The 14,323-nt window shown below is 41.3% G+C and overlaps 1 protein-coding gene across 5 annotated transcripts in view; it reads right to left on the bottom strand.

The window, feature by feature from the left end:
• The window catches only part of GCNT1 (glucosaminyl (N-acetyl) transferase 1), an 87,544-nt gene that overhangs the window by 47,533 nt on the left and 25,688 nt on the right, over positions 1-14,323 (bottom strand). For all 5 annotated transcript variants that reach the window (XM_039543252.1, XM_039543260.1, XM_039543257.1 and 2 more), the window contains one exon: positions 5,630-5,783. The gene's annotated coding sequence lies outside the window, so the exon portion shown is untranslated. The remainder of the gene's footprint in view (positions 1-5,629; positions 5,784-14,323) is intronic.

The raw sequence follows: 14,323 nt of genomic DNA, 5'->3' as shown, positions 1-14,323 counted from the left end.
AATACGAGATTTGTGTCATTAGCCAAGTCTGTGGCATTTGACAGTCAAATTGATGGGCATACTGACCTGAATAAGGGATGTATGCCAAACTATGACTGTTATCTTACCTGACTGTTGGGTATAATGGTGATTAGAAAAGGAGCCTCAGAAAGCAGAAATAACTTAATCAATGAAATATTGTTCTTAACTATATACCTAATTATACAGTAATAGTGTGGATCCCAGCGCATGTTGGGATACCAGGCAATGAAATGGCAGATAAAAGCAGTGAAAAATCCCTTAAAAATGAGATCTCTCTGAGTAAATAGGACTTAAAAAGTTGATTTTTTGGATCAAAGAAAAAAAAGAATGAAGGTTCTATGAAATATGTCAAACTTGAGGATAATGGTATAGTCTCACTATGACAGATGTAAAGTGACCTATATTTAGAGTGCTAACAGGTCACTGTGACCAGAAAAGTAATTTATATTTACTAAATGAGCACAAGGACAGGTTGTGCGATCATGCAAAGTCCAAGAAACAGTTGAGAATCTGCTGTGGCAATGCAAGGAGAATTACACAAAGAAAGATACTTTATGAAGAATGGAAACTCCTCAAGGTGAAAGTGTAGGGATATTAAAGAAGGTTTATATTAAACATGGTTTATATGAAAAATGATTTATTGTTAATTAATACTTTATAACTTAAGATTTATGTTAGAAGTAAATTTGTGATTCCCAGCATTTAGCCTCTAACCTGCAAGCCACCAGCTGTGTCTGTGTAAAGCCTGCTCAAAGAGATACTTGGTATAAAACTTGTTAAGCTCAAAGCAATACTTTGTATAAAACTTGCTCTCAAAGAGATACTTGGTATAAAACTTGTTAAGCTCAAAGAAATACTTTGTATAAAACTTGCTAAACATTAATTAACTCTAAGTAAGCCAAAACAGTAGCTGTTATAGTGTATAAATAGAGACCTCCACCCTCTGTAAATTTTCATCTCACTTTATCTTTGCTTGTTAAAAGACAGGGAGTCTCACATAAATTGGTAACACCCCAAAAAGTAAAGAGACAGTGAAATAGATGTGATTAAGATAGAAAATGTATGTGAATGAATGGTTAGGGAGTCACCAGCCTGAAGAATTCAGTGTCGGCTGAAGAAGGTGTCAAGTGGGATCAACCAGATAACCTCCAGAGGACAAACTGGAATCCACCCACCACACCTCAAAGGAAGGAAAAACAAAGCATTTGACAACATGGAGCCAGCCACCTGCTGTTTGATTTAGCAACAGCAAAATGAAGCAACTCCTATGAACTAACACCAAATTTAAAACACCAAATGCAAAACATCTGTTAGTCTATAAGGTGCCACAGGATTCTTTGCTGCTTCCACCAAATTTAACACCATCAGCTTAGGACTAAACAAAGACTGTGAATGGCTTGCCAATTACAGAACCAGTTTCTCCTCCCTTGGCTTTCACACCTCAGCTGCTGGAACAGGGCCCCATCCTCCCTGATTGATCTAACCTCGTTATCTCTAGCTTGCTTCTTGCTTGCTTATATATACACACCTGTCCCTGGAAATTTCCACTGCTTGCATCCGAAGAAGTGGGTATTCACCCACGAAAGCTCATGCTGCAAAACTTCTGTTAGTCTATAAGGTGCCACAGGATTCTTTGCTGCTAACACAGGGAAAAATCCCTATAAAACTGGACTCTAAAGAATAAGGACTTTGAGTCTATGGTTCTGCTGCCAGCCTCCAGGAGCATCAGATGCATCTGACACAGACTCGGCTCCATCCTCATGACCAAGATACCTGGCCAGTAACTTGGCATGAGCAACATCTAGGCTCGTAACTATAACATCTATACAGAACCTGAATGAATGATTGTGTGTGTGTGTGTGTAATAAGTAGTGATAGAAATAAGTAGTAAAACAACGTTGTTTGCTTTTGTCTTTTGCTGTCTTTTGTTTTGTTATGGTATTTACAATAAATGTGGCATCTTTGCCTTATCCCTCTTAATAAGATCCTGCTGGTTTTTATTATATTGGTATAACAAAAGAAAATAGTCTGAAAGGATTGGTGAGAGTAGGGTAGCATTAAAAAAAACATTACTTTGCTTTTTAAGGATACAGGACTGGGAAAGAGGATGTAGGTTTTTGCTTATGAAAAAAATGAGGTAGGTGGCAGTCATAGACTCTCATACTGCAGCTGCTACACCATAAAATTACTGGAAAGAAAGAAGGGGTGCTCGAGCTAGTGGCTGGTCTGGGTTGGAGTATGATGGTCTGAGCAAAGCATGTGAGGCTGGGGGCTGCTGAGTGCTAGTGTCTGGATGAAGTTGGTGAGGTTGTGATGTAGGAGCAGGCTAGGTAGAAGACTGTGGATGACCCCAGCTGAAACAAGGCTGAACATTGACACTGACAGTGGGGGGAGGGCAGAAAGTTGCCTTGGACTATGAAGGAGAGTAGGTAGGGGATGAGGAATCATCTCAGATCAGGGGGAAAAAAAGACTAGCTACATCAGGATCTGAAGAAGGAATGCATAGACATGAAAAAGGAATGCATGGACATGACATGCATCCGACGAAGTGGGTATTCACCCACAAAAGCTCATGCTCCAAAATGTCTGTTAGTCTATAAGGTGCTACAAGACTCTTTGCTGCTTTTATGAAAAACAGGGTAAAAGTAAACGTTTTATAACTGTCAAATCAGCAACAGAAGATATGAAATATGAGCTGTTAACCCCTTGAAAATGGCAGACTGGATAAAGCAAAGTGTTGGTGACATACAAAGAGCTGAAGGAATGCACAGTGGATATCTGATAGAATACACACACAAGGAGCATGCTGAAAAAACTTCTTAACATTGTAACCTTACGGAAATTTACTTGTCAACTGCCTGTCACTTTCCAGGTGCAATCCAGACCAATGAGGGGTTGTCACTGCCTGTCCCTCATCCTTGGGTACTTCACAATGCTTTTCTGTTTGCTCCCAACAAGGGCTGTTCACAGCCTATTAACAGACAGGTTACACCCTGAGTGTCAATGTGTTCTGCATTGTACAGCCCTCTCATCGACAAATTTAGATATTAAAGGTCTATTGCCCCTGTACGGGGTCAATATTCAACAGTTAGCTACTTTAACTGGAGTTACCAAACAGCTGAGTTTAAACGCAGCACTGGACTGGGTCAGATTTTACAAAAAAAGCAAGATTATTTATTTAACTACAAAGAGAGAGGTCTTAAGTGAGTACATGTATAAGGCATTAAAGTCAGAAATGGTTACAAGAGAAATGAAGATAAAACACTATCTAGTAACCAAAATGGAACAAACTGGACTTGGTTCAAAGTAAAATACTTACCACAGGTTCACAGCAACATGGCTGACCAAATTCTTAGGTCAGGCTCTCCTGTCAAAGTCAAAGGGTTGGTTCCTTTGTCTTTTTAGGTGAAGGTGAGAGAGAAAGACCTTGGTGGGGTGGAGGGGTTTTTTGTTTGTTTGTTTTTGGGGGTTTTCGGCCCTTCATTTTTATAGTCCAGTTACCCTTTGAAGTGGATTTTAAAGGATTACCCTGTTGTATCGGGAAACAGAGACGAGACAAGGCTGCAGTGAGGCGTCCTGGTATAGTCCCAGACCACTGCTTTTATTCTCTTTCTTACAGACTGGTTCTCAGCATTACATGATTGACATCACACAGGTTACTTATTACTATATGATTGATACACCTGTTTACTTCATTCTGATTGGTAAAGGCTGGTTCTCATCACTGGCTTCACCGGGCCATTGTCTAGTGACTAATGATAGCATAACAGAAAGTGCATACTATACTGTTCTAATGAACGGTTCAATGCAGATACAGTGTGGCTTGCCAGCACTTGTACCTACATTACCCCTCAAAGCAAAGTTTATTCAAACAGTAAAGAAAACAATGGGAGTCTAGGGCTAAAGGTTCCCCCATGCTCTTTCTTATTCCCTGTGTAGGCTAACATGCAGATTTGCCTTTTCTCCCTCTTGCCATATCTAGAAACTTGTTTACTAATTATATGTAAATTGAGATAAACACAAATTCCTTTGTTTAAGATAGACCTACTTAACCATTCCTGCCTATGCCGGACTATGTGGGTTTGAACATGGGCTACCAACAACATTTGAGGGAAATTCATAACTTTACATATAATATTGCTACACACATTTCACCATGATATTATTGACCAGTGAGTTATTAGTTTTCAAATGATACCTCACAAGGCATATTTTGTACAAAGATTATTACAATGTGTAGGGTGTGAATACAGGGATAGATTCAGTCACAGCACTGTAATGGTATTCTGAGAGTTTCCAGGGTCCAAGTGTAGGGATATTAAAGAAGGTTTATATTAAACATGGTTTATATGAGAAATGATTTGTTGATTTATTGTTAATTAATACTTTATAACTTAAGGTTTATGTTAGAAGTAAATTTGTGATTCCCAACATTTAGCTTCTAACCTGCAAGCCACCAGCTGTGTCTGTGTAAAGCCTGCTCAAAGAGATACTTGGTATAAAACTTGTTAAGCTCAAAGAAATACTTTGTATAAAACTTGTTAAACATTAATTATCTCTAAGTAAGCCAAAACAGTAGCTGTTATAGTGTATAGATAGAGACCCCCACCCTCTGTAAGTTTTCATCTCACTTTATCTTTGCTTGTTAAAAGACAGGGAGTCTCACATAAATTGGTAACACCCCAAAAGGTAAAGAGACAGTAAAATAGATGTGATTAAGATAGAGAATATATGTGAATGCATGCCTAGTTTAAACAATGAATGAATGGTTAGGGAGTCACCAGCCTGAAGAATTCAGTGTTGGCTGAAGAAGGTGTCAAATGGGATCAACCAGATGACCCCCCGGAGGGCAAACTGGAATCCACCCACCACACCTCAAAGGAAGGAAAAACAAAACATCTAATAACATGGAGCCAGCCACCTGCTGATTGATTTAGCAACAGCAAAATGGAGCAACTCTCATGAACTGACATAGGAATAAATTCCTATAAAACTGGACTCTAAAGACTGAGGACTTTGAGTCTATGGTTCTGTTGCCAGCCTCCAGGAGCATCAGATGCATCTGACACAGACTCGGCTCCATCCTCATGACCAAGATACCTGGCCAGTAACTTGGCATGAGCAACATCTAGGCTGGTAACTATAACATCTATACAGAACCTAAATGAATGAATGTGTGTGTGTGTATGTATGTATGTATAAGGAATAAGTAGTGATAGAAATAAGTAGTAAAACAACGTTGTTTACTGTTGTCTTTTGTTTTGTTATGGTATTTACAATAAATGTGGCATCTTTGCCTTATCCCTCTTAATAAGATCCTGCTGGTTTTTATTATATTGGTACAACACAAGTTCCACTAATACCACTATTGAAAGCCAATGGTTTATTCCAATAATTGTTTCAACTTAAGTCCAAAGACCCCACACCACCTTATTCTTGCAGGTGCAATGCTGAAGGGAGCTGAGAACAGAGCTCCACAGTTGCTCTTGGACAGGTGCAGTTACAATGTGTGACATGACACCTGAATGGCAATGCTGACATAATGTAATTGTTTATTTATTACTATGTTGTGCTATTTCAATGAAGGTGTTAAGTATTTTTCTTTTACCCTGTTTTGGTAAACTGATCCTTCAGTGTCCAGTGAAACATGTGAGGCTGCTGTGCACAGCTGCTATAATGCTTCATGCTCTAGCTCCAAGACTGGTAGAAGAGTTAGGGCACACAGAGTACCTAGGCCTCCTGGAGGTGGTGAATTGATCTCTCTGTAACCAAGAACAAAGAAAGAGATAAGTAGCTAGGCCAATAATCTTCCTTTTAACATAATGTTAATAGCAATTCTGCTTAGCCTTTAAAACAGGGGTTTTCAAACAGGGGGTTGAGAGGTTTTTACGTGTGTGTGTGTGTGTGTGTGCGGGGGTGTCGTGAGCTGTCGGCCTCCACCACAAATCCTGCTTCACCTCCAGTATTTATAATAGTGTTAAATATAAAGTATTTTTAATATATAAGGGGGGAGGGGTTGAACTCAGAGGTGTGCTATGTAAAAGGGTCACCAGTACAAAAGTTTGAGAACCACTGCTTTAAAATCACTATTTTCACCAATTTTTGTCTCATCAATCTAATTCTAGTTTAGGTATATTTAGTTATGTTGCCATTTTGGTGAAGGCATGTTCCCCATGAATCCTCCCAAGTTCATGAGGTCCATTTGTAAAACAGTAATCTTTCATTTTGGGATTTTAAATTTGACTATAATTTTGTCTCTCTCTCAATGTTTTCTTGTGGTAGCTTTGAATGTTCCTTACCTTGTGCGGTACATATACAGGCTAGGAAGTTGACTAGAAGTGGTGGATTTAAGTAAAAAATCAGAACTTGATGCTGCTGTGAAGTATTGGGAGACAAGCAGTACAACCTATAGAATTGTTAGAGGGCCTCTTCTTCAGAGTTGTTAAATGAAAGTACTTTCTAGTCAAAGAAATAAGGAGAAGGGAAATAAGGAGAATTTAGTGCCCCTAGCCAACATTTGCTTTCAGTAATAATGGACTTATCCATGAAAAACATGTACACCACCATACGAACTCTTGCCCGAACATTGGGCCTTATCCAAAGGCCATTAAAGAACAAATCATGTCAAACCAATCTGATAGCTTTCTTTGATAGGATAACAAGTCTTGTGGATAAGGGAGAAGCAGTGGATGTGGTATACCTAGACTTTAGTAAGGCATTTGGTACGGTCTTGCATGATATTCTTATCAATAAACTAGGCAAATACAACTTAGATGGGGCTACTATAAGGTGGGTGCATAACTGGCTGGATAACTGTATTCAGAGAGAAGTTATTAATGGTTCCCAATCCTGCTGGAAAGGTATAACAAGTGAGGTTCTGCAGGGGTCTGTTTTGGGACCAGCTCTGTTCAATATCTTCATCAACGACTTAGATATTGTCATAGAAAGTACACTTATTAAGTTTGCAGATGATACCAAACTAGGAGGGATTGCAACTGCTTTGGAGGATAGGGTCATAATTCAAAATAATCTGGACAAATTAGAGAAATGGTCTGAGGTAAACAGGATGAAGTTTAATAAAGACAAATGCAAAGTGCTCCACTTAGGAAGGAACAATCCGTTTCACACATACAGAATGGAAAGAGACTGTCTAGGAAGGAGTACGGCAGAAAGGGATCTAGGGGTTATAGTGGACCACAAGCTAAATATGAGTCAACAGTGTGATGCTGTTGCAAAAAAAGAATTCTGGAATGCATTAACAGGTGTGTTGTGAGCAAGACACAAGAAGTCATTCTTCTGCTCTACTCTGAGCTGGTTAGGCCTCAACTGGAGTATTGTGTCCAGTTCTGGGCATTTCAAGAAAGATATGGAGAAATTGGAGAGGGTCCAGAGAAGAGCAACAAGAATGAATAAAAGTCTACATAACATGACGTATGAAGGAAGGCTGAAAGTATTGGGTTTGTTTAGTTTGGAAAAGAGAAGACTGAAAGGGGACATGATAGCAGTTTTCAGGTATCTAAAAGGGTTTCATAAGGAGGAGGGAGAAAACTTGTTCATCTTAGCCTCTAAGGATAGAACAAGAAGCAATGGGCTTAAACTGCAGCAAGGGAGGTTTAGGTTGGACATTAGAAAAAAGTTCCTAACAGGCAGGGTGGTTAAACACTGGAATAAATTGCCTAGAGAGGTTGTGGAATCTCCATCTCTGGAGATATTTAAGAGTAGGTTAGATAAATGTCTATCAGGGATGGTCTAGACCAGGAATAGGCAACCTATGGCACAGGTGCCGAAGGTGGCACGCAAGCTGATTTTCAGTGGCACTCACACTGAGCAGGTCCTGGCCACCAGTCAGGGAGATCTGCATTTTAATTTAATTTTAAATGAAGCTTCTTAAACATTTTAAAAACCTTATTTACTTTACGTACAACAATAGTTTAGTTATATATTATAGACTTATAGAAAGAGACCTTCTAAAAATGTTAAAATGTATTACTGGCACGCAGAACCTTAAATTAGAGTGAATAAATGAAGACTCGGCAAACCACTTCTGAAAGGTTGCTGACCCCTGATCTAGACAGTATTTGGTCCTGCCATGAGGGCAGGGAACTTAGCTCGATGACCTCTTGAGGTCCCTTCCAGTCCTAGAGTCTATGAAAGTCAATGGAAAAATGGCCTTCACTTACTGGCCTTTGGATCTAGCCCAAACTGTCATCTTTGTCTCCATGGTCACTGCACTACTAGTAGGGTTGCCAGGTGTCTGGGTTTTTTTTACTAGAATGCCTGGTCAAAAAGGGACCCTGGTGGCTCCAGTCAGCACTGCTGCCCAGGCTGCTAAAAGTCCAGTCATGTTGCCAGAGTGGCTGCGGGGGAGGGGGGACAGCAGGGGAGGGGCCAGGGGCTAGCCTCCCCGGCAGGGAGCTCAAGAGCCAGGCAGGAGAGTCCCATGGGCTATATTTTGCCCACCTCTGCTCTAAGAGGTAGAGTTGCCGTCTGCTCCTGGTGGTGGGGAAGGTGGTGGTACCAAGCTGCTGCCCTTGCACTCCAAGTCAGAGCTAGCCCCCAAGCATGTGTGCAAGGCTGTGGGATGGGACTACAGGTATTTCATATTATGGTGTGCTTAGGGTACTGGATTGCCTGAATTTGGGCCTCCCTCCAAAAATAATGATGAGGGCCAGGAGACTTGTGGGTGCTTGGCATATTTGCCTGCTCTCTGTAAACCTAAACCAGTATCTTATGTAATTCCAAGATACTTCCTCTATTCAAACCTGTTTCTATAGAAACAAAATTTAAAAGAGCCCATCCATTAATCAAAACAAGAATATCTATAAGTTTGACAGCAGAAGGAATGGGAGGGACAAGGCGCTTTATCCTGAAAGCACTGGGAGTTTTGTCAATGACTTCCTATGAGAAGACTGAGACCCAAATTGAACCCTAACATTGTTTTCTGTGTAACTGACAAATGTAATATCATGATCTGCTTACATACAGGCTTGCCTGCACATGTTTTGTTCTGCACAAGTTTTTTCCAGAACAAAGGTTTGTGCACACAGTATTGTGGAATAACTATGGGGAAATAACTGATCACATGGCTGGCTTTTTATCTAAATCCCTATGAATCAGTGTGTACACATAGCACTCACTTGCTGGGGGAAAAAAAAAAGCACTCCACATTCTCGGCAAGTATCTTCAATGCTTTGTCCCATTGCTGGTATCTCTGTATTAAGGGTTTTTCCTCTGGTGGAAATACCTACCAGAAGCCACTGGCATTCTGGGAACTGGGGTCAAACTAATATTTTCATGGTGGTTCTTCTGGCATCCCCATGATTGTTTCTTGCAAGCCAGTGCCATTTTCAAACTGCTGCCAGCATAGAGGAAACACTGCTTTGCACCATTGTCCTGGCACTTGCATCCACATCAGAGTCTGTGTATTATTTGCAAGTGCACATCCAAGAGCTTTGAACGTCAGCCACTGTGCTTCTAAGCTGATCACCTGGTTGATCACTCAGGTTTAGCAACATTAATGTGGGGTGTCCAGGAAACGTCCATAATGCTAGAATCACTTGACACCTGTGCCTGTGTAATTAATGAAAAATGGAATTTTTGCTTCCAGCACCACTATGGACACTAATGATATTGTGATACCTACTCCTATTGTGGGGACCTGTCTGACCCTCTGCTCTTCTGGCTTATGAAGCCATTTACTGGGTACTTGGTTAGGAGAAAGGACCTGTCCAGCTGTACCCTGAGCAACTGCAGAATGACTGGAGTTTGTTTGAAAGGGCGAGAGGGAGATGGCACTGTCATGATAAGACTGGGGGCTGTTACCCCAAGGGGAGTAAGGCAACACTTTGGAGAGAAAATACTTGAGAAATGGTAGGGGGAAAGATAGAAAAGGAAAGCCCCTTTTCTCAGAAGAGCAGACGCAGCTCCCTTCTGTGTCTGTCACCAGTGGATTTAGCTTACAATAAGGGTGATCTTCCCACACTGTGCGATGTAATAAAAATGAAGAAAAGACAAGGTAATATGGTGCAAACAAAGGTAGGTGTATTCAGGGTAAAGGTACAGAAAATGGTGGGGGGAAGAAACACAAACTGAATTGTACAGTTATTCAGTGACTGGCTCTAGGAGCTTGAAGCTCAGACCCACAAAACCTCCCTTTGCACTCAAAAAAATAAAATAAATGAAACCCCAATACAGAAACCTTTCCTACAATTTAGGCACAATGGACATTATGCACGGACACGAAGCCCAGGATCTTCTACTCTCCGGCTAATTTGAAGCCTTTGAGGAGGACCACTGGGGAGTCCCGACAACTGCTGGATTTTGTTGCAGGATGGGAGACCCTCTTGGCTGATGGACACCAAGAAAGCAGGACCCTCCACAGGTAAAAAGGATTCAGTTCGCTGTCGTGGGGATAGTGATGGCAAGCTTCTCCTTCCTCAACCTTGCTGCGGGATAGATGGTACTCCTCTCTCCAGCTCTGGAGAGTTGGGCAGACCCGACCATGCACTCGCTGCTGCTGGAATGGGCAGCCCCAAGCAGGCGCTGAACAAGATCTTATATAATCTCTCAGGTGGAAAAAGTTTGGGGGGAATAGAATGTTGGGGGTTGGCTCTGCTGGGAAAAACTGGTTCAGTCCGGTTTGAGCCAGAGGACTCCAGTGTCTAAGTTGTAAATAAGTTTGCTTACAGAGATAGAGTCCAAGGGTCATAGTTCATATACTCCATATTAAATTCTATTGAAGCCAGTGATTTACTTAACATTACTTCAAAAATACATAATTAAAATACCTTCTTGAACATATTAAACAAAACCAACAATTTTTAACTAACAGAGCTGCTGAGCAACCTGCCTCATGATGACTATTTGTATTCTGCCCAGTAGCTGTGAGAGCAAGGGAAAAAGCTTCACTGAGGGATGGAAGGGAAAGGTACTGAGACTTTCACAGTGTTTTGAACAGCCAGAGGGGCTGTCTCTGCAAACTGTAGCATATCCTCAGCCATGCCCTGTGCTCCTAATTTGAGGTTAGGAGCTGAAATGCAGTTTTATTATGCATTGTTGTATGGCTTCGTTATTCTGTGTTCATGGCTTTAATGAAATAGAAGTTTTATTTTGCTTTTAAGTGATTTATACAACAGTGTTTGGGAAGGGCATTTTATTAGGTTTGTGGGATATGTCGTAAATTATGAAACTTCAGTGAACTTTTGTAAAAAATCCTTAATGAACATCAAGTAGTGCAAATAATAAACATAACAAAACTGCCAAGTCTTGATGTCCATTGCATCCTAAACCACAACATGGTACCATAAGGATGTGAAACACTTGCCTACAAGTGCTGAGTGCACACATTTGTGCTGCACTGGGCACGCACACATCTAGATGTGAGATTTCTGCCTGTTGCCTTTGCTGCAGAGTGTTGAATGGTGTGGGAAGAAGCCATCATTTGTGGTTGTAGGAGTGAAGGAGAGTCCCAGTATTAACTGTTTTGAGTATCCTGTGGAAGGGAGAACGGAAGGATAATGCTGCTCCCCATACACATTTTTCTCCATTTAGTTGGGGATTGGTCCTGCTTTGAGAAGGCTGTTGGACTAGATGACCTCCTGAAGTCCCTTCCAACCCTGATATTCTATGACTCTATGAGCTGCAGGACCTAGCTGGGTTGGGTTGCTTGGCCAGAAGACTATGGCAACATGTTCTCCATCAATCCTGTTTTTGCATGACTAAGTTTCTGTCCTTCTCTCTTTCAGCAAGGAGAACTTCCATCACTCTGTGTGGTTTGTTTGGTTTTTTTATTCCTTCTTCTGGGATGCCAACAAGAGTTCCATATACATTTCATCCTTGGTCTTCCTTGCCTGCTCTGCATTCTGCAACTGATAATAGTCCTTGGAGACTCTGTGGCATCAGGTATAGGAACTGAGAAAAAGAACCAATATTTATTGTAGTAATTCAAGTCTCCATGGCCACAAAAATAAAATTTTACTTTCCCCTCAATTTTGGAATATGGTCCAATAGCCTCTTGCCAGTCTGGGAAAATTTGAAAATGGTAGGACACCTCCCACCTCTATTTTCCCCTTTGTGTAGTAACACTGTTCTAATCTTAGGCTGTTGGTGTGATGGTCAGATGGCTGGGTGGATGGGCAACAGGTTTGGGCATTAGGACTGAGTGTTTCCATGGGGCAGATTAATAATTGCTGCATCTCTTCAAGTTTCTCTTATGTTGGAGGATGTTGCCCTGATAAAAGTCCCCAAGAGGCACAGAAGGGGCTTGTTAAAAAGGCTATGGGCAGACCAGAAAGTTGTGCAGTGATATTCACCAGAATGCCTCCCCTCCCCCGGTCCCTCCCCTCCCCCCAAGAAGTGCTGCTGGACTGGAAGGGCAACTCTATCTATTATAGACAGCCCCAAGTAGATTTCTGCCTTGCAATGTGCCAAAATAGAGCATTATTTTTGCCTTAAATTCTTGCTTATCACCTGCAAGCATGCACAAAGTGCATAGAGTTCTACTGTAATTGTTCTGAACCTAGGGGGTTAATGTTTTGAGTCTGATTACAGCTTGCCAAGGGCCTTACAATCTCTATGCATTTTCAGTGTCTTACTTTGGGAAATGCACTTAAAGTGCTAAGCTGCGTGAAAGTGTCAAACTGTGAAGCAAAGTATTTTTTATACTGCATTATTTTTCCTTTAACTGACATTTTAGTAAACACATCTGCACTTCAAGGTTTCCTTATTTAAAACCACAGCAGTGCCACTAGCTTGACATGTGCGCATGCAGGTGACAGTCAGCTGGCGTATGAGGAGCATGGAACAAAGGAAGATGGGGGTGGGTTCCACCATGATAGCTGGCTGTAGGTAATAAGCCCCATAAAGCAAAAATTTCCTTGTGTAGATGCCATTTTGAGCCTGGAGAAAAGGGGAGAGGCTAGAAGCTGTGCAATATCAGAATGGCTTTTAGCTTACCCACCCCCTAAAATGGCAGCATTTGACACCAGAAGAAAGAAGTTTGTTGAAACTACTCCATGATCAGTCTTATTGTAACATAGGACATAATACAGGCAGAGCTATAATATTGGCTGTCTACCTGTGTTCCCAGAGCTGCCTGTTCCTGCTGGGCTGTCTCAGGCATTTGTGAGAGAAAGATCTTGACTTTCAGGTCAAATCTTCTCCTCAAAGTCCTGGTCAGGGACTATGGTCTCCTAATGCCTTCAGCACTGTCCACAGCATTTTGGGATTCAGTGGTATCCTCCCTAGCAAAAGTTCAGTGCACCTCCTCTAAGGCCAGGTACTTTGAGCATTGCCAGTGGTCCTATTTGTCCTTTTATTTTACAATCCTGCTAGAACTCTGTCCCTTTGTTATGGGGTGTCCTGGGAGTGACTCTGTTTTAGTAATTTGCTTTGCTATATATTCATATTTATGCATGGCGGTGGTTGCTGTTAAGGCAGGACTGAACAGTCTCCCATCCCCACATAGCAAAGAAATCCAAGACCTTTGCATGGTTCATTGTGGCCATGTGGCAGATATATGAAACATGGCTGTTGTAACACTGCTATAATGCTCCAGTAGTGAGTAATTGCAAATGAGTGTTCCTGGCTTCACACCAGGGAAGTGATATCTGGTCAGTGTGACCCCAGAACAATAGAGGGTCAACAGACAGGTCAGTTCCAATGTATAGTATTACAGTGTGGGATAGCAAAAGAAGGATTGAAAAAATAATCAATGCAGATGCAGCCACACAAGCTCCCCAATCCCCCTCCCTCCACTCTTTGGAAATGAACGTAACCATTTTCACTGGTTTCAATGTGATTATCCAATTCACACTAAATGGCCAGTTAACTCAGAAGAAAAATTGCCATGTGGATAGAAACCATTTTAATTTAAAAAAATCCGCTATTAGTGCAAAATAAACCCCATGTAGACAAATCCTAAAATCAGATGTTAGTGTTAAGGGTTAAGTAGAGTGTGATACTGCTCCGGCTAAAAGATTTTTAAATTTATATATAAACTGGTCCAGTTAACTCTGAGAGGATGAATAGCTAAAAAGCTAAACAGATGCTTTTCTTTTCTCACTTCCCCTTTCACAGAAAAACCTAAGGGCTTTTATTTGTACCTAAAACATATCATGTTTCTTATTAAAAAAAGAACTTCCCCTGGTCTTAATGAGCTCTCAGCTAGCACAGAACCAATGCACACATACACAGCCCTGGCACACACCCTGTATTGCATGGGGAAGGAAAATAACTGGAACATGCCTGCTCTATCTCCAGCTGGTGTTTGGCCTGTAGGCTGTTCTCACATATATTGAGGCTG

This window comes from Mauremys reevesii, linkage group 6 (assembly GCF_016161935.1).
Source record: "Mauremys reevesii isolate NIE-2019 linkage group 6, ASM1616193v1, whole genome shotgun sequence".
Classification (NCBI taxonomy): Eukaryota; Metazoa; Chordata; order Testudines; family Geoemydidae; genus Mauremys; species Mauremys reevesii.
Note: the sequence above shows the minus strand (reverse complement) of the source record. Positions and strands in the feature narration are given on the sequence as shown.